Source organism: Neodiprion pinetum, chromosome 6 (genome assembly GCF_021155775.2).
Source record: "Neodiprion pinetum isolate iyNeoPine1 chromosome 6, iyNeoPine1.2, whole genome shotgun sequence".
NCBI lineage: Eukaryota > Metazoa > Arthropoda > Insecta > Hymenoptera > Diprionidae > Neodiprion > Neodiprion pinetum.
Window position 1 is genome coordinate 1,579,101 of NC_060237.1, and position 23,636 is coordinate 1,602,736.

The 23,636-nt window shown below is 42.7% G+C and overlaps 1 protein-coding gene across 4 annotated transcripts in view; it reads right to left on the reverse strand.

The window, feature by feature from the left end:
• The window catches only part of kek5 (kekkon 5), a 177,425-nt gene that overhangs the window by 78,542 nt on the left and 75,247 nt on the right, over positions 1-23,636 (reverse strand). For all 4 annotated transcript variants that reach the window (XM_046632984.2, XM_046632985.2, XM_046632983.2 and 1 more), the window contains one exon: positions 15,360-15,398. The gene's annotated coding sequence lies outside the window, so the exon portion shown is untranslated. The remainder of the gene's footprint in view (positions 1-15,359; positions 15,399-23,636) is intronic.

Sequence of the window (23,636 nt, forward strand, 5' to 3'; positions counted from 1 at the left end):
GCCACTTTTGAAACGAGGGTAAGTAGGTACGGGACTTTGATCGAGGCGCCTGCACACCGGCGAAGAGTTTGACTCGGGAATATTATCGAAACGAAATCTTGATCGACGGATCGGTGCATGATCTAATTTCATTAGGAAAAAGAGAAAGAGAGTTATGTTAACTGGCTTCTTCATGTGCGTGCGATAATTAAGGAGGCCAGTTATCGTGAATCACTCTTTTATCTCGAGATACATATCCGAGTTTGGCTACGTGTTCGCCTGGCTGATAAAAGCGCCGGGTATACATTACAGCGCCTTTTGTCAACTATCAACTCGTACTGTAGTCCGATGTTTCGTATTATCGCCCACTACGTGAAGTGCCTATACACGAAAAACGTGAAAGGCTGAAATTTCAAGGAAAGTGCTACACTCGTATTTCCTACTCGCCCACCCACCCCTTTGCTTCTATCCCGAAAACGAAAAGTGGGTAAAAGAAAATTCAATTCACCCAACGTGGTACGGCAGCAGCAGCAGACGTGGTGGGATCTGATGTCACGTGAAATGGACGGGGGTGTTGTTTTCTCCGGTACCGTGTAGTCTCTAACCGTACAGGCATATCCGGCGGTTCGGTGCAATTGATGTTTTTGAGTGAACAACCGGGTGTTGTACGTTTGGCTGGGCAGATCCTCTCCTGCACCCTCCCATCTCATCTGTTGCCCAAGGACGAAGTTATATTTCTACAGGATTCGCTATACGTGTCAGGGACATCAGCTTATCATGTTTGTCTGGCAAGTCCGAAAAACATTTCCCTAAAGGCTCGACTAGTCAATCGCCTCGACGCGCGACGTTACGAAGGCCTGTATGAATAAATTATTGACAAGTGAGAAATAAGGATTTTTCGCGTTTAATAAATAATTACCGTGCTGCGACACCCGCCTTTGACACCGATCGAACCCGTTTCATGCGAAATATATCTTGGCCGGAGGAACGTTATTCTTCGAATCCCTTGTCGCGGCGGGTCGACAGTGCGATATGGGAATGAGGTAAATATGGACGTGTGCCGTAGGAGGGAGAAGAAAAAATGGCGTGCTTCGTCGCACGGAAATCGCGTGTCGGGGAAGCACGCCGTTCGGATCTGTTTCATGTAACGACGTTACAACCGTCGGTCAATTGAAGATTTGAAACGCCTTCGAAATCGGGACGAATTTCCGTGTATATTTTAGGATCGGAGATTCGAGAGGTAAAACTTTCCCGCCACTCGACCCACCCTGACCTAATGAAATTGGAAAGGAAATGAGGTTAGGGACGCCACAACGCCCAAGGCTAGGCAAAAGGTCTAACTCGTGCTTAAAGCAGTTCCGAAATTTTCAACGATCCTTCCTTTCCAAATACACGCTCTCCACCCGATCCTCGTTTCCGTTTCTGAATCGACGTGATCGCATTCGGTATATAGAGATAGATAGATAGATAGATAGACAAACGGATAGATAGACGGAGTATTTATTGAGGATCAAGACCCCCCAAGAACCGGTGAATAGTAGAGTTGAGGATGGCATAGCACGGTAGGAAGATGACGGACAATGAACTGGAATCGCATCCACAAAGTCACTGAACACCTCGTGTCGATTACCAACATTCTTCTCGTATTCCAAAGTCGTTCATAATCCATGGATAAGAATGAATAAACAGCGTGAAACGAAGAACCAAAATAAACTACTGTGCGAACGAGCCGCGGCTGTTTTATGGATTTTCGCAAACTTCCTCCTCGGTAAAGAGGGCAAAGAGAAGTAGGGAGCGATGTGGCCCTGTAGGGTTTTAAGGTGGGTCAAAACAAAGCTCTCTCTCTCTCTCTCTCTCTCTCTCTCCTCCTGGCAGCAACTCATATTCCATCCGAGGTGAATATACACAACGCGTGCTTGTCTCTCCGTATCGCTTTTCCCAAACTACCCGCCGCGTCATCCGGACAACGTACCCCAGCAACACAAAGACAAATTCCCCATGTAGTATGCGAACGAAGCCTGCGGGCAAGCTCGTACAAGGTGTTCGAAACGCTACGAGTTCCGCACATACATTACGCTTCCGCATATAGTAGACGTGGCGACGCGACGAGGCCATGAACCGGAGTACCTGGCAACGTCATTGGTAGTGCAGGGTATGCAGTCACGTAATTATGAACCCGTTCCGTTCCGGACAGATTTCAGACCGACCGTAACATTATCGTCCCGGGTCTGAGTCCAGGCCGCGATGCGGTTGTATGATTAGGCGCGAGGATTTCCTCGTGAATAGTTTAAGCCTCTAGTCGAGAGAAATTTCTCGGGATAATCCTCGAGGCTTACGGAATGACAAACGGGCCGACCCAAAAACGCATCGGTATTTCCACAGAGTGATGAGGATATTTCTCGCCGAAACTGAGAGGCCTATACATGTGTATATCCACGCACACTCTCAACTCTCCAGCGACGAGCTGCAGACAGTGTGAACTGAAAATCAACCCACTTTGGCCGGTTTAACACCCGCGATAACTGAGCCCCGGTTAAACGCTGCCCAGCAGCGTTTACAACGTTATTCAACGAAATTGAGGAGCCGCCGGAATCCTCCCGAGTCCTGGTCTATAACCTACCCGGTTTCGAGCGGGTATTTCCGCGATAATTTATGAACTAAGGTATCTGCGTCAACGCTTTTGCTTCGACCATTTCCTGACGACTTTGCTTGACCTCTAGTTTCAGCGGCGACGGATCAAATAAGAATCTGGAAACACCGCGAGTGGCAACATTTTTCTTTCGCACCTTCTATTCTTCGCTGACTGAAAGCGTAGATTGTATACTTGCATTATTTCTACGCATTTGTTATCGCCAGCGAAGAACGGGTAGTTAGGGTAGATTGGGATCGTTGAATAAATTGCTCGATTCTTGGGGAGCGGTGCGACTAGGTAAACACGAGGTGAAAGTTTCAAGAAGGTCGAACATCTTGTTACACGCTCAACAAAGAGGGTTGAACAAGGTCTCGCTGAGAGTGCATATCCACCACACGAACCAACCGCCAAACGTGTTACAATGTCATAAATAAATCGTAAAGCTGTGTTAAGAAAATTTCTGCACAACTATCGGCGATACTCGTCGGGCACTATAGAACTATAACCTCGATGCCAACAAAACTTCGATCTAACAATTATGACATTGTAGCATTTGATACGTCAAGTTTACACAGGTTACTTGACACACCGCAGGAAAAATGCTGACGTCGAATTGTCAAATTGGCAGTGATGAAGGCTCGACGAGAAGCGTGTCTTGTCTTCGATCTGTGTATCCTCTTCCTCTTCTTCTTCTTCTCCCTCTCATCTCTCCTCTCTCTTTTTATCTCTTTCTCTCTCCCCCCTCAAGCCGAGCCGCATAAAAATACCTACACCAGTATCACGGAGTGGTCCGTGCACCGATGGCGGAGATTTTTCTCGTCTATCAGCGACCGGAAACTGGGTTCCGGTATCAGCGCTGTCTTTTAGATCAACAGAGAAATCCGCAAGTTCCGACCGGCGCGTGAAACTCTTTTTTTTCTCACCGAAATGGGCACCAGTAAGCGGAAGAGGGGATTCACTTTTTCCGGCTCAAAACTCGCCCTTCTATCTCACCTGTGTGTAATGTGTACGCGTGTGTGTGTTTACACGTGTGCGCGGGATATTCGCAGGAACGTAAAAATTTACACGGTTTGTTGTCCCGCAGTGCGTATATTATACATGTATAAGATGTATATGAGGGAGGGATCAAGAGACGGGAAATTGAACGTGAAATGCGAGACAAAAATCTGTACAAACATTTGTATACATATAACCCAGTGCATACATCGGAGCGAGTTACTTCCGTTTTGTTTTCTCTTCTTTTCCTTACCTTTTTCTTTTATTATTTTTTTTTCTTTTTTTTTTTTTACCACTTATCGTCTTTGTCCCCTTTGTGCGAACGAATTTGTTTGTTCAGCTGTCAAAATTTTTCCTACTCCGAATACGAGAATAAATTCTTTCAGATTTTCATCAATGAATATTACTTAAATTCTTTTACAACGCGTTGCTGCTTCTGTCGGTGTTTCCCCTCTGAATTTCTGTCATACGATTAGATTTTAATCCTTGCGTTATTCATGAGAGTAGGGAAAAAAAAATCACTATACACAAGGACAAAACTCGCAAGTTTAATATTATCGGTACTCGCAGTGAGTAAATATTTCGGTGATTGCTCGAAAGATGTGTAAAATGCCAAGTGCAGCAAAAAGTAATGTACTATACACGATACACGCGGAAAGTTCAAAGAGTACGAGTAAGCGACGAGCGTATATAATTCAAGAAAAAGTATATAAATGCAGAGTCAAAAATTCCCGGTCCATGATCTCGGCCAGAGCCAAAACCTCCTGCGAAGTTGGCAAGAGTCTGAAAACACCCGGGTCGCTTTGTTTTCGAACGAAACTATAACGAAACTGCACGACAAAGTTAAAGTTAACCCCGGCTCCGTTATACACCGACACAGGTACATGCATGTGAAACGTAAAGTAAATAAGGATGTATAAACGGTAGTCGCATAGGGTTGCTGCACAGAGTACCAATGGAGTACAATAAGATTTGATAAAAATGAAAACGCTCCATTTCTGCAAGCGGAAAATTGTTCCGAGCATTTTCGGTATAAATTTTTCATACGCTCAGCCTTGAAAAAAGAGAACCACCACCCCATTAAAAAAATACCAAGGGGAGTACGTGGTTGTTTTTTTTTTTCGTTTTTTTGGTCATGTTACATTATTAAAAAGAATTTACCGCTGAGTGTCTCGACCGCTTCATGGCAAATTAAAGCTCTGCACGTTTGCAAGGGGAAATGGGGAAGTGTTGTACGTGTGTGCCACGCGTGTAATCAGCGGTAAGGATTTAAAAGGCGATTAGACCTGAAACGCTCCGAAAAACATGAGGCCGCGACGACGCTTACGTGTCGTAAGCTTTGACATTGCGCGCATTTGAGAATTCCCGGGGAACAGGATATTCCGTAAATAATTTCTACTTCGGCGTTAATTTAAATGACAAACGTGGCTTCTTTACCCCCGTTGCTGCCGGCGATGGCGCTGTGCTGCAATATATAAACGTCTACTGGGATAAACGTTGCTTATGCAGTAAGCAATTTATGATAAACCATCTGGAAGAGAGATTTAGCCACGGTCACCGCACCCGCCCATCAACGAACAAAATTAATAAACGGGTGACTTTGGAATAACTCAACTAAACAATGAACGATATTTCGTAAAAAATGAAAATATATAGAGAGGAAAAAACCAATATTAAACCGAATATACGTATACACCTACACCTTGTATATAAAAGGTACGTACGTATGTATCTTTTGATCGAAGAACAGGAAAATCAGTCACCCGGATGTTGATGTACAAATTTGAATAAATAATTAATTGATGAAGCTGCGTGAGGTGTTGAAAGTTAAATTTTTTCAACGCTAATTACCACTTCTCACAAATTGCCTAACATCAACGTCGATCAAGCCGATTTGGGGGTAAAACGACGATAACGAATGTCATTGAATAGTTGTAAAATCAGCTGAGGCCTACATTGCAAAATATAATTTATTTATTAAATCAGTTCGCGTGCTCTCGAGGAGTTAAGTCAGCGTCGAGTATATTAGAGATGTTCGGAGGTTGGTGTTCCGGGGCACGGAAGACGAATCAACCTCCTCCTAACTTATTCCTTACTCCTCGTCTTCCTCCTTCGTTCCATTCGAGCGGGTATCTTCCTAATTTTGAATTTTATTTATTTTTTACGGTCAAGGCACTTTCCACGGTTCTGCGGTAGGATGGCACAAGGGTTCCCTGTCCTCGAGTCTGATCGTCGTAGTCGTCGGAGTGGTTGTTCGCTCTCGCAAACTTTTAACCGTTAACCTCGCGCCCCGTTAGCAGAAATATAGCTACTTTTTCGCCGTGCGGTCGAATGGAGAGAGGTTTGAAAAGAGGCAAAAAATGGAAAAATAGTGGGTTGGATACCGGCTGGCTTCGTACGACCAATCCACGATTAAACGGTTTCACGTATTACCCACGGATCACCCTTCAGAGGTATGGAGGACGAACGACGTCCGTCGATAATCAAACCGGAAGTTAGATATCCCCTTGGCGGAATGGATTTATATCCAACTGTATATATATATATATATATATATGTATATTTTTTTTTATCCTTCCTCCCTCTCTCCCTCCCTCTCGCTCTTTCCCGCGTAATTGAAAAGGGATTAGGTCGTCTATCGACGATTGATTCCCACAGGGTGAGCATGAAGAATCGTCCTGGCACATATATTCCCAAGCCTCCACTTCCTTCCTTCCTTCCTTCCTTCCTCGGCGTGTGTATAACCGGCTGCCGCAACCAGGCTGATACTCAAATACTCACCCCAAGAGTTCGATACCTCGCCTCGCCTCGCCTGACTTTCCGATCTTTCATTCGCCGCAGGGTAATGGGAAAATGAGGGCGTGGCTCGTGCCGAGGTAGGGGAGGAAAAATGCGACTAAGATCGAGGGAGGAAAACCCGTGTCCAAGTTTACGCCTCCTTTTCTATCTATCTATCTATCTATCTATCTCTCTCTCTCTCTCTCTCTCTCTCTCTCTCTCTCTCTCTCACACTCTCTCGCTTTTTATCACTACGAATGGATAGAGATTCGTCATCATTCTTCATTCTCGCGAACTTCGGTATCAAACGATCAAGAGTTCCGCACGAGATCGTCCGCTCGCTCTCTCGAGATCACGAACGTGGACGTGGAAAGAGCCGAATAAGACCAGTAGACTGCAAACCCCCCACCCCGAAAACTGAAAATAAATCCAAGCACACGTGTAGGTATACGTCAGTCGTCCGCGGACAGAAGCGTCCCTTTCAAGCCCAGGGAGAGCATTTGTCTGTGGAGGAAGAAAAGTGATCCGAAATGTCCGGCTAGCTACCCTCCTCAAGGTCGGAGGGTCTCAGCGTCTAACAAATACCTCATACGTCCTCCGGACCATCGAGCGACGGACAAATGACGTCGAAATTCGTTTCACCCAAGCAGGGCAGCCAGCTCCAGCCGGCATGTAATGCCGGCAATCATCGGAACCCACTTTTTCATTCCAGGTTACATGCATATTCATGCCCCTTGACCCCGACTCTTATAATATACGAGGGATAGAAATCGAGAGAAATTTTTACCGTCATCCCGCCGCGTTTTTTCATCCTCCGCGAGGACAAAAAGAAGAGAAGAAGAAGAAGTATAAGAAAAAAGAAAAAGAAAAAAAAAAAACAAACAGGCTAATTTTACTTCCAGCTTCGGATGATTAACGCGAATTACCCCCGAACTGCTCTTTCAATCGGATCGTTGGTTTGCCCATTATTGCCGCGTTCGTTGCCTTGGGTGTGTTATCCTCGCAGCGTTGTACAGAACGACGGTTATCCTATAAATTTATCGACTTCTGTGACGCAGCATTTTCCAATGGTATTAGAGGAGGTGAAATATGTCTGCATCGTGATCTCCGATGGATAGATTATTAACGTTCACCGGGCACTCGCCTCCGAGGTACAGGGGGTCCATACCACTCACGATACTGCAATATACCTTTCAGAAAGCTTCGCAGTTTCCTGATACTGCTGCGGTTTTATGTCCTGCTCTTCGACCTCCGGCGCCGTTCCTCGGGCAAAGAGAGAGAGAGAGAGATAGATAGAGAGATCGGCGGGAAACAGCATGTAGTACAGATAGAGACGGTGGGGGAGGGGGAGAGAGAGGAGAAAAGGGGCGAATCATCTCATCTCTCTTTCTCCTTCTCCTTCTCCACCTCGTCCCTAGTGGCATAATTATAGTCACGTCGATGTCTGACGCCGTCGTCGCCGACCTCGTTGCTCCGACGGTTCATTAATCCCTCCTCCCCCACGCCGCCAAATCAACGTCAGACATCATTCCGCACCGTCGAAATTCCGGACTAATTGGTCGCATACCAAACTGTCGCTGGATGTCCGCTAAAATCAATCCTGAATAGATTTGAAGCACCGGTTTTCAGCCGCGGCGTTACTCCCTTTTCATCCCTTCCTGCGTATCCGCGACCTCGTCGCTGCAGGTAGGTACGTTATGGCGAACGCTGCATTTTCCCCGAGTTTCCGCACTTGTTCGAAACTCTCCTCGTCTACACCTGTCAGAGCGGTGGAAAAGGAATGTGGAGAATTGACAAACTTCAGGAATTACGTTCGTCGTCGTCGTCTGAAAATCTGCACCGCGAAAAGTTCGATGGATATTTAATTTTTTCTCCCTTTTTTTTTTTTTTTTTCATTCACCACCGGTGAATAATTCCAACAATTTATAGATTACGTCGACAAATAAGCTTTCTATGAATTGAAAAATTATCTACCTATTATACGTATACCTGTCAAATTCGCAAATTTCGAAAATAAACGGTATACATCGTTTGTATCCCGGGAGGAAAAGTGAGATTGTTCCTAACCACCGTCTGTCTGATATGGTACCAATCTCGTATGATAAATTATGAAAACGCAAATCATAAGAAAGATGATTGATGAATCCGTCCAAGGAAACAAATTGAGGATAACTCACGCGCGGGTTTCTTTCGTTATACGTATACCTAAACCGCATTGTTCAGAGGCAGAGCTTTGTGCCGGTGTCCCGATCACGGCAAAGAAGGGAAATAATAATAGCCCTAATTACGATAATGACAACAACGACAATGGTAACGAGGAGGATCGGAGGAGGTACTTTTGTACTTTTCGTAGGTTTTTTTAGGCTTACGTGCGGAGGAGGAGCTGGACGAACGACGTGCCCCGTATCAAGTTAAACAAGAACTCTAATTAGATGCCACGACTTGTTTGTGTGTTCTTATCCTTTATTTCCTAGTATTTTTCTACCCCCGTACTTTCTTTCTATGCTTCTTTTTTCTTCAATGAAGAATAACAATTAGATTGAAATACGAGGCTTCTGAATTACCAACCTGTACCGAGGAGTAGCGGAACTTTGCACCAACTCGAGAGTTATAATTATGGGGAAGCAAGTGCACGGTTGCACGGATCGATATCTTCGTGCATATCGAAAATCCTTTTTTCTTTTTTTTGTCTTCTCTTTTCTGCACTTTATACGACAATTCGAAAATAAGATAAGGGAAGAACTAACATTGCTCAATATTAGTACATATCAACTTGTTTGCTTAACCGTTATGTCTAATGTTCGAAAGTAAGATTCGTCTGGTGTCGCATTATTTGCGCATGTATGCTCTTTTGATGAGTCGATGCAGCATTTCAGCTGTACTACCCCTGTCGCTAACATTTCGTCAAACTATATCCGTATTTGGTGTGTTTGACATAAACAAGAAGCAGATCTATCGGTGTTTGACCGGTTGCAAGTTTGATCGGACAACAGAAATGGTAATCGGCTCTTTTCCTAACAAGTACGCGTTATCTGTTCCAAACCGCGTTTACGTCAAATAACAACTTCCGACGCGACATGCTACTGGAATGCTTGAGTTCATCGTTATGTCGGCACAAAGTAGCCATGAGCCGGAAATAACAAACGCAATTCACGGTATAAAGTCCATTAAAATTAGTCATATAACATGGTAAAAACCGTCCAAGTTGTTCGTTCGTGAAAATGACAGCTATTTCTTTCTTTTTTTTTTTTTTTCAAGACAATAATTGGAGTCGACTCATCAATAATTATCTTTTCGTATACAGAATTTCAAATTCAATCCGCGTTTTTTCCTTAATTTTTTTTTTGATTTTTTTATTTCCTTTCTACACTTCAATTTTTCACAGGCGTGTAATTATCTAATACAATAGCGGAATAATAATTCAGGCAACTCGCGTTAGCGAATTGAAAACGGGACGTAGTTTGTACCTGGTATAATACCCGAGGTCGTGGTTCCCGAGGGCGAACGGGTTCCGGTTCGGCGTTTTAATTTCGCAAGCTCGTAAGTCCTGCGTAATCCGCGATTCGTAGTCAGCCGGTCGGTGTTGCAGGTATTGGTGAGCGTTGGTTTAGCGAGCCGAAGAAAAGGCGGGCAAAAAAAAAGCTCTGCAACGTTTCATCGCGAGGGAAAAAGGGCCAGCTATAAGTATAGGTACGTATACCTTATACCCGTAAGTACAGAGAGCTTTCCGTCGGATGGATTATCCGTCTAGAAAAGAAACCCGGTGAAAAAACGTTGTCGTAAAGTTTTCGGCGGTGAACGAGCCGGGAAACCGCAACTTCGACCCAAGTCGAAAAGCGCAAATATTTACCAACGACGAGAAAATCTCTTCGTTAGGATATTCGCCGAGTTACCAAATGTATATATGTATATATATATATATACACACTTCTCTACGAACGCGCGATGAAGTTGACAGCGCTTATTGCGAGGCCCTTTGCAACGTCGATCAACCAAGTTTCTCGAGGTTGCAACGTTCACAATAAGTTCAAAACCGAGGATACAAGCAGGGATCAGTTTTTGCTGCTGGGTGGAAAAGGATATCCATTCGTACTTTTGATGTCAGACCCACCCCCCCCCCCTCCCTGCCTCTTCCCTTTCTCCTCACCAAAATTTCACAGACATTTGGACGATTCGAGAAAATATGACGATACCGTGAAAAATTATCAAGGTACAGATTCACCTCGTGCTGATTATCGTAATTTTTCTAAACTCAACGAGTTTGACTAAACTCTGAGATTCTCCGAAATATCGATTCAAATTATACACGTCGACGAAGAGATTCGAGTTAAACTGCCAAGTGTGAAGATGTCTACACCGTGAATCTGAGAATAATTGGCGTTTCATGAATGTCAATCGTCAAACTCACATCCGTGCACGTCACGAAATTTTCGAGCAATCTGCACCATTTTCAAGATATTCGAAACGCGTGCTTCGCGGTCAATACTTATACCAACGAATTCCGAGAGTTTATATCTGAAATTACAACGAGTATGTATATACCGTTAAAATATTTAACATTTCTCGGAGGTTTCGTCGACGGCGCCAGCGGGAGATGAGAGTGAGCGACTGACTACAAGGTATGTATGTGTATAAACGCTTGAGATAGGAACGTGGCTAGTTACACGTTGTATCTTTATACTTGCTTGTTACAGAAATGACTCGACAAAATTCCACGCGCCTCGGAAACCTTCCCTCGCTGTTATTTTCTCCTTTTTTTTTTTTATTATTATTATTTTTTTCCACCCAGCCCCCCCCCCCCAAAGCGTAACCGGCAAAGCGAAATTACCCCAATCCAAGCGAAGAGCTCAACTCTTCACCTCCGCGATATTTGGACGAGCTACTCACACGTCAATGCATTACAATTATACCAAAATACCTATGAATTGCTCATGTGTATACGTAGTCCTATTCGATGATGGCGGAAGGGCACGGAGGGAGGAAAGGGCCGTGAGAAAAGTACAGGTGATACCATTGTCCATACCTGCCGGGGTATTTAGATATGGAATAATAATTCCAGGCACGTATACAGGATTGAATCTGACTATCGCCGGTGGAGATTAGCCCGTTTCGCGTGTCGCCGAGTTCTCCGCTTGTTTGAAATCGCGCGGGGATGAATGAAAGTGCGATCCGCAAGAAGTTCCCAACCCCCGACTGCAACCGGTGTTTTACCCCTTTTCCTCGCCATCGTTTTGCCGGATTTACGGGCAAAAACCTCGCGAAACGTGCCCCGTCACCTCTGAATAAGAGATACCGAGCTGCAAAACTTTCCCCCGTCTGCCTGACTGCCTGCCTCCACCTTAGGCGTTGTTTGCCAAGTTAAAGACGTCGCGTGTGTCTGAGATGAATACGCGAAAACAGCAGAAGCCACTCAGTGCCCCGATTAAACGCCTACGTTATGTTATTTTATACGGATTTAGGAGTGTAAATATCTCTATATTATCCCCTGTGTCAGACTATAAGAATTGACAAAAAGATGTGTAAAAATGTGAAATGAATATATACCTTACAGTTTGTGTGTTTTTTTTTACACATACGTATACCTATATATAAGGTGTGCAGCGACGTTCCTCGCTGCAAGTCGCGCTAGTATTTTCCCCGTAGGTATAATTAGGTAATCGTGAATAATTAAACGCTGCCGCATTTTTTTATTTTTTATTTTCTGTTACGTTAATGTTTTTTGTTTCATTTTCACTCTAATATCCAGACGCGCACAACGCAAACCGTACGAAACGGAGTGGAAAAAATATACATACAATTTACCCGTATTTGCTACCCGGTATAATATACCTGCAGTTTGCAATTGTTGCGATATTATCAAGGTAACGTGAGAGGAATTAATACCGTACCGGGACGGGGTCTAATTAGTGATGGAAAGGAAAAACCATTCGGTACACCGACGACATTGCAACCCGATAACGCGTCGAGTTGCTAACCGGATTATATATTTGCACCTTGGATTATTACTCAAGAGTCGTAAATCGATACCGCGAATTGATATTTTGCAAATAAAAAATAAACGATTCTCGCATCGATGTGTAATTTTTTTTTTTTTTTTTCTTTCTCTTTAAATGACACAATTTACAATTTTTCCATTCCATTCGATCGGAGTAAGCTTCGTATTTCGTACGATAACCAACTGTGGAAGAATTTTTAATATTTCCTACAACTTGGAACTTCTCGGTCAATATTGTGAAAATTTTTAGCGTATTTCACTCTGGTTGAGAATATATCGCTTTACGACGACAACTCAATAAAAGTTTCGTACTCGCGCTAATAAACCCAGTGAGACGATGTACGTGTACTATATGCATTAAGCCCACAACAAAGAATGAGCGCAATAAAATTCCACTGAAAATTCCAATTCCTCGATATCACGCATCGCAAGTTATTCACCGTCATATTTTCAATAATTATAACAATCGGCATATCGCTATCTGCTACGCGGAGTTGTTGCCGCGAAAAGAATAACAATTTTTCCGTGAAAAATTGTGCAGAGAAATTGAAAAGTATAAGAATAACAGAAGATATTTTCATCGCCTAACCGGAAATTAATTACTTTATATTCATCTGGAAGCGTAACGTAAGTACATATGTAATACTTATATGTATATACGTATCTATATACAATGTCGAAAATGAAGGAGAGGGAGCGAGAGGTACGGGTGCAAGAAAACAAGAACGTTTCCTCGCGAATATCCCTACACCCGGACACGGTTTCCCCTTTCACACCCCCACACCCCCACCGCCAAGAATACGAAGATACCAATTTCAAAAAGGGGTATTAATTCTCGGGGCTGTTAGCGCAGAGCCAAGATATCTACGTGACTCTAATTATTTCTCAAGATCTACACCCTTTCCTCCATCTTCTCTCCTACCGCGGTGATATCGTCGAACACGTTTCTTCGGGAACGACGTTGAATTTCCCATCCCCGTCATCGACTAGAACCGTTTTCTCCTCGGCTCGTTCGGCATACGCCCGGTATATACTATATATATAATAATACCATTCTAGCTCGTATGTTTGGCTGACAAAATGACGAGGCCATCTTGGAAAAGCTGAGCCGAAGCTACACGGCGTAAATATACGTATATACATAATATATACGCACACATACGTATATATGTATATAAAACACCAACACCACACGCCCCAGCATATACAAAGAGAATTTATTTATGTATATTGGGGTGAAGTCTGGGCGCGACTCGGTGTGATTTCTCAGGCGTAAACGCATACACGTCTATACGAAAAGTTTTGTCTACCCGGTGTCTCGTTTTAAACAAAATCATCCGGTATCTTCACACCCTTGAGGTCCAAGGCAACGAAGAGCACGATTTTGTTTCATCTGTCGTCTACGGTGTTCACCAAACTTCTCCCCGTTTTTTATAATCCTGAACGACCCGAAGCGAGCGATGTAAAAGTCCAACAAGAGCAATCCCTCGAGGTGAAGATGATCGTCATGAAAATCGGCACTGGACACCGGCCAATCAATCACGTGATATTTTTAATATAATTTTTATTTTCGAGAGTATGTATCACGAGTCTTCTTCGCACTTTTCTTTTCCCTCACGCCGTTTCCGGGATATTTGCGGATCCTGTTTTGGAAATGGGACACCCCGTGCACACCAGTCGGATCGGAGAGAACTGAGCGCGTAAATTGTGACGTCGAGGGTGATGGTGGTGGTGGTGGTGTACGTTGTTAGTGTTTGCGGACCGAGGAAGATATTTCGTGTATATTTGTCGTTTCATTTTTTTTTTTTATAATCCTCCCTATTTGTCATTCACGAAAGGCGCGGAGATTTCCAGAGCTATGTAACACCAACGCTCGCACCCACATCCACCGTCTGAACCTAATACGCGAGAAGGAAGAAGAAAGAAAAAGGAGATTGTGTGTATAACATAAAACCAGAAGCCCCGTTTTCCTATCTCCAAAAGTGACGATCCGATACGATGCGGATTGTATCTTGAAAATTACCCTTGTTTTTCCACCATCCACTCTTGACTCGAAAAATCATAGCTTCAAAGTCAATCAATCGGTAGTTTAAAAACAACGATCGAGAAAATCAAATGACCAAATGTAGAAAATCACTCAATTATTTTTATTGCGAAATTTGTATTGCATAGTTTCACCGACACAGACGTAACAATTACGACTTAAACAATCGAGCGTGACAGACCTGTGACACTTTGCTCGGAGAGTAAACGTTGTCACAATGAATGCCGAGGCATGCCTGCACGAAATCGTTGCGTACAAGGTACGATTGAAACCAATCGTTTCAATTGAACGTGTTAAACCGGAGCAATCCCTTCGTTTCTTCTCCCCTTCACGAAATTAAAGTAGTTAGGTACACGGGAGTAGCAATGCAGCGCTGGATTTCGTGCCGAGCATTCGGTGCCCATAAAACAGCCGAACGTAAGCAAGCATAAGGCGGCTATTACGCGCGTACCTTCCCACACACAAACACAAGCGCAGCAATTCCACATGCCGACATGAAATTCGATCCTTGGTCGAGACTCGGTAGGTAGACTTTTAGTCATTGTTACGACCACGCGCTCACATAATTAGTATGTTTCCGTAACAATTAAGCGGTCGGGCATAACGGAAACTCGCCGCGTATATTTGACGGTCGAAAACTTTTTAGGCAACAACAATCGGAAAGTAGACGACGGAGTGAAGGAAGGGTGAAGGAAAACTCGGGGAAAAAAACAAAGCTCGAGAGTTTAAGTTTATGTCTACCCTACGCCCAAAATTTACGACCACGGTATTTTCGGGCAGCACTAGCTAATTGTGAGCATTAGCGATAAGGGATGGAGAGAAAAATAGAGAAATCTAGATGCAGGGTTGTATTGTAAACAGGAATGTATACATATAAGTTGTACACCTGTATCAGCCGTCCGACAGCCGATAAATAATTGTTCATTATCACGTACCTTGTATCACGCGTGCAGAGCTGGACAATGGCGTATCACCTGTAACAAAAAGTAATAACAACGTTATCAAACAATTTTTCACAATCAAATTTCCGCCGACCATTGTTTTCAACTTTTCTATTTTCTCCCTAGGCCTTCCGTTTGATTTACGTCAACGTCGTAAATCTACATATACTCTGCGTTCATGTCGGCTGGTTTTTATTTTTATTTTGTTTATTTTTTGTGTTCCCTTTCCTTTCCATCACGGACAAGCATCGGGATTCGAATTTTAATTAATTTATATCATGCCGAAAAATATGCTAAACCCGATTGCAAAGACTCTTCTTTAACTTTAGCCTTCGATTCGATGTTTCATTTTTTTTTTTTTTTTTTTTTTTTTTTTTACGAAATCTTTCTCTCTGCGCGGAATTTTTACAATTAGTCTTCTTCTAATTTAAGCCCGTTGCATTGCAGAGGCGGCTCTGTTAATCCGTGCAATTACCTCGCTAAACCTCGGTTATACGCTCACCTCGTACAAGGATGTAATAATACCCGGTGTTAATACCATAGTTAATAATCACACCGTCTCTCTCTCAGAATGTATTTGCTGCTTCCGTCTACATCTAAACATTAAACACAAGTAAAATATACACACACATGTATACGTGTATAAATTTCTATTCTTAGCAAAAGTTTGTGAATTTTGTCAATGATTTCTCGTGGCTTATACTCCCCTGAATGTTCAAACAACAACATTATTCCTTTAAATCACTACTACATATTATATAGCCTGCGGAATTGTAATTCTTTTTCTTCTACGCTATTCGTAGACAATTCATACGTACGTAATGTATTACACGTAACAGTCATAAAATTGACGGAACACGTACAGACAGAGATATATCGTAGAGAAAGGATATCTAATGTCTTTCGACAGACGAGAAATGGAGTAAATTTCGTTGAGCTATATCTATTTGAACAGACACGAGAGATAATATCTTCGGGCAAGTAACACCGATGCACCCTGTATATAAATATTCTTGAACACGTGTACGTGAAAAGCTATTACATAACATTTCTTGTAATACAGGTTGTTTCGGAAGCTTGAAATAGGCTCCGGGATTAAGAGCAGGGGTCGCATTATACGATCGAACATTCAAGAGCTGCGTTCCTACAAATTAGGTTTGGGGTTCGAGGAAACCGACGGCGGTCTAAGGTAAAAAAGAAGAAGAAAAAAAAAAAAAACCCTCAGAAAGAGAGACGAAAATTAATATTAATTATACAACGTCACGAGCGTACGCTGATTTGTGACATCAACGCACGCTTTCAGGATTCACTCGATGATCCTGGGGGATGATTCTCTTCTCCCTGCTTTCAAATTCCCTCAAGCCTCGATAAACAGGACAAATTGATTTCAGGAAAAACCATCAGCTTTTTCTCACCCTTCAAAGACAATCGAGACACCTATCGTTTCCAGAGACAGTTAAGATCAGCGATTTGAAATCTCGTGTCTCTCGTTTTTTTTTCAGATTTTTTGGACAGTTTTATAATCGTCGAAAAAAATGTTATTCATTTTTCCTAAATTTCATCAACAAAAAGGAAATACAGAAATGCATTGAAATCACAAACGTAGAGGGAAACGATGCATTGTGACTACATGCACGTGAAAAATAATATATTCACATTAATATCGAGAATCAATTCGACGGAAGATACGTTTCCATGTTTTTTCGCTTTCTGTATTTCGTTTTCTCCTTCATTCAAATGCATTATTCAGTCTCTCACGGACGCGTCGGACTTTCGGTATACTCACGATGAAGCTATAAATCGAGCTAAAATTAGGTTCGATTTGTTTAGCTCGCGGGTGACAGCTTTCGGATCATATTCCGATATCAGCACATTTGTTATTTGTCTTCCCTTATTTTCTTTTCACATGTTAACCGCGTAAACAATCACGTGTATCGCAATTCTACATGTTCACAACACATCATTGTGATTACGTTATTACCTTCATGATGCTGAAAAGAAAAAAAGAAAAAACAAAAAAAAAAAAAAAAAGAAAAAAAAAGGAAAAACGAGTACGAAAAATATTCTCGATACGCTTTACCGCATGAATTATTGTTACCATTCACGTTTATAAATGTACGTAACGTGGTTGCGTGCGGTGGATAAATTAGGAAATTATCAAGGTAAACAAGCGTGATTAATACGTGTGAAATGTCTATAAACGTAATGGAAAGCACGTAAAGTGTTTACAAATGAAGGTGTGTACCTAACCATAGAAACAATTCATAGAATGTATTTGAAAGAAGGCAGAAGGATGCTAGTTAACATGGAAAATTCTATTCCTGCAATTTCACTGTTCAAATTTGAATCTCCGAGTCTGCGTTGAACGAATTTTAACAACGGTGTCTTTTCCAGGCCATGTAATGTAAGTAGATACGCAGTGCCGATTCTGATTACAGATTGCGTTTACCAACACTTTACCTACAATTAGCCAAGACGCAAACCTTTTTCTAGAATGTTTTTACCAAGTGTCGATAACGAAATCCGTAATCACAACCGACACTGCCTATCTACTAACGTACTTCATGAACTTAGCGGATCGTCGCGGAGCGTTTTGCGGAATAGTTGCGGATGTCCATTGTACTCTCGGGCAACGTTTCAACGATTCCAAATAGCCGAAAATGCTCGTTCGAATTATTTAAAAATTGCAAACAGCACAGCAGAGCGAAGGTCTATCACTTCGTAGACTCCCTCGGCTTTTTATCACCGAGCAACGTCAGCGGATATAGTAGTATAGATATTCCGGTTCTTTTTCCCGTGTAATCGGTACGGACGGATTGACAGGGCGGCAGAATTTGACGACGGTCTCTCCGTACGTCTCGAGAAGTATCATTTTTCCTCTCGATAAGACGTCGCGAAGCGTTTCGCAGATCTACTTTACCGCTCCGCTGCAGAGAATACCTTTCCTCTTGATCGCCACCTCCAGGCCGGATTTTCCAAGTCGAGCCTGAACGGCATCATCCCTGATCGCGAACCTTGTTCCACTCTCATTGCAGCGAACAACGAAAAACAATATTATATCCACCGCCTGAGGGAAGAACGACGATAAATACCAATTCGCATTTCCCGTTCCTTGCCGCACTTTTTTATCGATTTTTTACATCCTTCACCGTGAAATTTCTCACCTGACCCAGAGCCAATAAATCACTTTTGTTTATTCATCGCTTCGCTACGGCACGGCAATGCTGGTACATTGCGTATCCGTTTAACCTCCAGTTTAGGGAAAAACGGTGCGAGAGAAGAGGGCTGGTGAAAATTTAATGATTTTAAAGAACCGGCGGATCGACGAGGAGGGTTGAAAACAATTCTTACGTAATCGATCAGATTCCAATTAATCGGCATGCGTACATAGGTATAATAAAACTACGCGTAACGCTTAAAGTAAAATCAATTTATATCTCCGTATTCAGGTATATTCGGAGAGTGCACTGTATTATTGTATTACAGTAATATAGAGCCGCGTAAAAGCCATGGGCTTCACCGATCGTTGTAAAATGATTTTGCACAGTTGCTTTGTGATATTTTTTCAACCCCTATTTCAGAAAGCGGTTAGCCGAAAGTATATGAGACAAAGAAAAAAGAAACCGGAAAAAATGTTCGGTGTATAGCTTGAGAAGTGAACTCAACGCGAAGTAAAGAAATTATAAGTTGGCATATATTTTTTTTTCTTCTTTGTTTGTTCAACAACTATCCAAGTGAACGTCTAGTAAACGTGTCGGCAGAGAGCATGCACGAATACATAAAATAACGTACCGTTGCCGGTAATTGCGAGCGAAATTGAGGGAAACAAATTTCATCAAGGGAGGGAGTCGGGACCGCAACAAGAATTATTCGACGTTTGAAATTAATTACTTTTCCGACGATTTTTCGAAGCGAAGAGGGTTTAATTTGCCGAACGGAAAACAACACAGCGTAACTCTCGCCAAGTGGGCGAACGAGAGGAAGAAAGAAACATCGGAGGAGAAAAGAAGAGGTTCATTATTTCCGTCGGTTGGAAAATTTTCTTTCTTCGCTTTCCGCACTGTTGTTACGCTGAAGCTATATATGTATATAAGAAAGCGAGATAGATGATGCCGACAAACGAAAATCATACGGCTTGTTTTGCAACTTGAAGAATATTCAACGCCGTCGTCGAACAATGCCGTACAACTTATTGTACGAGGAGAATATGATAAAGTTGAAAGCTCCAGACCTCGTTAAATTTCGATTTGAACTTTCGAGTTTGAAAAATTGTCGATAATTTATAAAAATATTTCTTACGTAGCTCCCAGAGTACAACCGGTGTCTATCTATCGCGTCGAACTATTAGGCCCGCCACGATTAGTTAAGTGATACGATTTAAAAAATTTAAACACAATCATCTGCAAAAAGTTAGCAGACCTTTTTTTAATTTACTTTTTTGCAGAATGTTTCACGAAGTAAGGAACTCGGTTGCATGCGAAAAGAAGACCCTTTTGTATTTGATCTTGTAAAAAATAGAAATGCAAAGTTCACTAAAATGTACGAAGGTTTAATATACCTCGATACAAAAGAATGAAGAAATAAAGACACGCGTTACTTGGAACTTTACGACGAAAAAGGCAGGCTCGCGCGATTTTCCAAATTACCGACCGACCCGTTTTCCAGGGGTCGCGGAAATTGAACGGGGCATTCAATTTTCTAACGCGAATTACAATCAAAACGGAATGCACGACTGGACGAGACGGGCGAAGCACGGATTAATCGACTTTGTTTCTCAATTAACTCTCTCTTTCTCTTTCTCTATCTCTCTTCGCTGTTCCTCCGTAAAAACAGGGCAAATCCTGATCTGCAGGTTGGTTCCCGAGGTTCTGACAGGTTTTCCAATACCGCCTATGGGCCAAGCGGGCGAACAAACCCGATGCGCACGCCAATTCCGGCTGATATCTCGCGTCAATTTCCAAAAGTATCGACATCCCCGATATAATTTTAAACATGTCGATAATTTCTTTGAATCAAACCGTTGTCCAAGCAAAACGGTATAAAAACCATCGGCACCAACGATACGGAAATTGTTAAAAACTGTTCTGTTCAATCATCCAGTAATCGGCTCGACGCGAACAAATACTGCGCAGCTGTACCGAAATCCTCTTTCCACACTTTGTGCCCAACAATTTTATTTCAGCTCATTTTCAGGAGCTAACAATAGTCCGGGAATATATGTACGCGTGTAATGGAACTGCCGAGTACCAGCTCGATGGTCTCGTTTTGGCAAGGAATAAACGTCACGAGTTACATGATTTGTAGCACGCTTCGCTTTTTACAGCACGGACAGTGACAACCGAAACACCTTGAGCCGTCTTATTCCGTTCGATTTCTCCGTCGTATCGATCTCAAATTCTTTTCCACCTTACTTCTTCTCTGCCATGTCTGGCTCCCTTTGTTACGGTTTTTCCTCTGCTCTTTAAGGCCTGCGTCCGTTGGCCCCCGACGAGATTTGGTTAGAGCTCACGTAGCAGTTGAGAAAACGTGCGGAGAAGATCAAGTTGATATCTGTGTATGGAGAAACGATAATACCTGCGAGAGGTAGAAACAATGTCTGACGAAAACCTTGATAATCATCTCGAGGACAAAATGCATGTGTATCTTAAATATGTTATCGCATTATTCAAAGTTCAAAATTCGAAAAACCAAATCATTTGCAGAAAATTACACGGAGAGAAGAAAAAGAACAGATTTTACTCAAAACTGCAGGAAGAGAGGGACACGTCAAGGTTTTTGGTTTAAAAAAAAAAAAAAAGAAAAAAATATCCATGTCAACTATATTTTTTTAATACAAATGTAGCAGTCTTTACTCTTTGTACAATGGTTTTCACTCTTTCTAGAGTAAATTCTGCATTTTACGAAGTATATTTTACCAATAAACCTGACGTGACCTCACCTCTCTTCTTACAATTTTGCCTAAAATCTGATTTTTTATTTTCTCCGTGTGCCCAGGCTTGTTTTTCTTAGCATTACCGCGAACTGAAAACACCGATTTTTCCATCGAACGGCCAAGAAATTCGAACCAAAATTCGCAATGTTTTCCTTCCGCCGCATCTTAAGGCGACATACCTCAACTGGCGAACTTGTACCGCATAGTCGTTGCGCAAGTACATTGGCTTAGTGCAGCAGCACTTGGCCTAGGCTGACCTGAAACTTTTCCGTTAACGTACATACACCGAGTAATTCGCGCTATACGTGTACACGCGGTGTTACAAGCTGCGAGCAAGCTCCGGAACGAGGTAGCGGGAACTTGGCTTTGCGAAGCAGGAAGAAGATGGCGGGATCACGATCGTGAATGAAAAATTCAAGAATCGTTGAAAAAAACGTCATCGTCCCAAGTTCGCCGAGTAAAGTGAAATATGCAATTCTTGTTCCAGCGATGAAAGGCTTATTTTAAATCGGCGAAATGTTTTATCCGTTTGTTCGCAATTGTCGAATGACAATTGGATGAAAGAAAAGCGTCTCGTCTTTCGTCACAGCTCAGAGACGTCATCGACGTTTTGGGTAGGAAATCGTTATACTCGTCTCGACATAACGCCGGTGTCGAAGGTTGCCGAGTAGGTGGATTGGCTGGCGTCTCGGTTGCCACCTCGTGAATAACATAACTAGATCGATCGGGTGTTTGGGATCGTTTAATGAGCCATAAACACGAAAGCCGATAGTCTCCGAAGGGGAAAATCGTCCCGCACGCGTCGCTTCTTGAAATTTTCAGGTGAAGCTTGCGCCATAGAAATTCGGAAAACCAGAGAGAAAATAATGTAAAACGGAAAGTATAACGGTGACGATTCTTCCAAGTTTTTCACCGCCGCGGTTTCGTCGACATTTTCCCCGACTCGAAAAGCAGAAACCTGAGCTGATCGACGATAAGAAAGAACTTCCCTGGATCTCGTTAACCGCGCGTTACGTATTTTCCTCATGCGGTTGTACATATATACAGTACATAGATGCAACACAATACGTAGAAACCGGAGCTGAATTTTTCCTAGAAAAATCTGTGAGGGTTCTTATCGGCTCGTCGCGGTATACGCTCCTATTACGTCCGACCTGCGGGGCTTCTTTATTTGCGTCCACAACGGAAGCTGCATCCGAACCGAGATAAGAAGCAAGAGTATAACGAACTTAACGCGGCCCCTTGTAGCATAAAATTTCACTTACGCGTCAGCCGTCGTAATGTCATCCATACCATACCACTCGTCGAGTTCATTACGATCGCTAGCTCGCGTCTTTTAAATCGTAACTCGTTATTTTTCTCCAGTTTCAACTCGTACCTTGCGTTTGTTTTCAGTGACCGGAATTCTCTAGTGCATCACAATTGCACACTATTTGCCTAATTACGAGATGAAACGCGCTTCGTTCATGACTCGTTTAGGCGTATCGTCATCGCTGGCTATACGTTCGCAACGTACGTATAACAAGTTTATACACGTGATTCGCGTGGGAAACTTCTCTCTGCCGGCAAACTCGTTTCAATTCCCATTTCCGTTTTACCAAATGCGATCCGTCTTATTGTCAGTTTTCTCTATTTTCACCATTTTCTCTTCGGGAACGGAACGGAAGAAAGTAGGAAAGACAAAAATAGAATAATAAAAAATACCGCGCGAACAGCGGACTTTTTCAAATCAATTCAAGCGCCGAAGGAGGAAGAAAAAAAAAAAATTTCTTCCGCAACTTCTTTGTATTTATTGGACATTTTCATCATTCTCGCCATTATTTTATTTATTCTTTCGCAGATAAAGAAGGGATCAAGCCGCAACCTGAATACGTGGTAATTGGCAGAACTACGAGTATACAAGCAATGAATGACAGCGATCTAGTCGAGCCTGATACCCTCCTTGTCTTGTCGTCGTGCCCTCGAGTTTGTGTAACGTGGCAAGAGATGCTCGGAGAGTAAGCCTCGTCCAATTTCCGACTACTAATTTAAACCCTGACCGCGATTGTCATCATCTCAAGACGTAGGCGGCAGGATAGACAGGCAGGCAGGTAGGTAGAGAAGATAGAGTTACGTAGGAGATAATCTCGCACAATCTTACCAGACCCAACTTCCCGTACCATGCACCGGATTTGCGGGTCTGATTTTCGCGTTTACAACCTCTACGTTATTCTACACACACGTGCGCAGTTAAACATCGACGACGTGCGATATATTATTCAATAGTCCGTTTCAGGAGCGGAAAAAGATCGGTGTAAAGCCAACGAAGGCGAAGACTAAATCGTAGAGATAAGGAGTTT